Raw genomic sequence first — 1457 nt, forward strand, 5'->3', positions numbered from 1 at the left:
GGGAGTATTTTCCCGGACATGTTCGGCTTTTTGGCAATTCCCCCCAGATGGGGATTTGAGGACCAAAAAGCCGGACATGTCCAGGAAAATCCGGACGTATGGTAACCCTACCTTCAGGTGCCTTAACTTCAGTCCTCTCACAGTTGTGAGTGGTTAATGAGGTAATGCCATCTAACATTAGTTGCTTCCCTTGTCCACTGCTCCCCATGGTTGTCCAGAGTTGGCAGAGACCAAGCTTCAGGCAGGTCTATCTCCAGCCCTCAAAGGAAAGGTTGTCTGGGATGCACCAGTGATTATTACACAGCTTTGACTCAGCTGGGATGGAAGACATACCAGATGTGCAAATAAGGCTGGCCCATCGGTCATTCCCCCTCTCTCACCAACAGATGGCAGCAGAGAGCCAGGAGATTTCTACCTATCTGGAATTCTCAAGCAGCTGTGTCTGGTCCACTCTTCTCCCCGTTCATCACATCAGGGGTCAACAGAAATAATAGAAATGCAGAACTGGAAGGGCCCTCATTAGGTCATCAGTCCTGTCCCTTGCACTGAGGCAGGACTAAGTATTATCTACCCCATCCCTGACAAGTGTTTATATAGCCTGTTCTTAAAAACCTCCAATGATGGAGATTCCACACCCTCCCTAGGTAATTTGTTCCAGTGCTTAGCTACTCCTACAGTTAGGAAGTTTTTCCTAATGTCCAACCTAAACCTCCCTTGCTGCAATTTAACCCCATTACTCCTTGTCCTGTCCTCAGTGGATAAGGAGAACAATCTTGTCACCCTCCTCTTTATAACAAACTTTTACATACACCTCTACTTCGATATAACGCTGTCCTTGGGAGCCAAAAAATCTTACTGCGTTATAGGTGAAACCGCGTTATATCGAATTTGCTTTGATCCGTCGGAGTGCGCAGCCCTGCCCCCCCGGAACACTGCTTTACTGCGTTATATCAGAATTCATGTTATATTGGGTCACGTTATATCGGGGTAGAGGTGTACTATCATGTCCCCCCTCAGTCTTCTCTTCTCCAGACTAAACAAACTTATTTTTTAAAAAATCTTTCCTCATAGGTCATGTACTCTAGACCTCTAATCACTTTTGTTGCTCTTCTCTGGACTTTCTCCAATTTGTCCACATTTTTTCTAAAGTACGGTGCCCAGAATTGGACACAGTACTCCAGCTGAGGCCTTATCATTGCTGAGTAGAGTGGAAGCATTACTTCTCCTGTCTTGCTTACAACACCCCTGCTAATACATCCTACAATGATGTTTGCTTTCTTTTGCAACAATATTACAATGTTGACTCATATTTAGTTTGTGATCCATTATAACCACAGATCCTTTTCTGCAGTGCTCCTTCCTAGCCAGTCATTTCCCATTTTGAATTTGTGCAATTCATTTATTCCTTCCTAAGCATAGTACTTTGCATTTGTTCATATTGAATTTCATCCTATTTA

The sequence above is a fragment of the Trachemys scripta genome, chromosome 7 (assembly GCF_013100865.1).
Source record: "Trachemys scripta elegans isolate TJP31775 chromosome 7, CAS_Tse_1.0, whole genome shotgun sequence".
Lineage (NCBI taxonomy): Eukaryota > Metazoa > Chordata > Testudines > Emydidae > Trachemys > Trachemys scripta.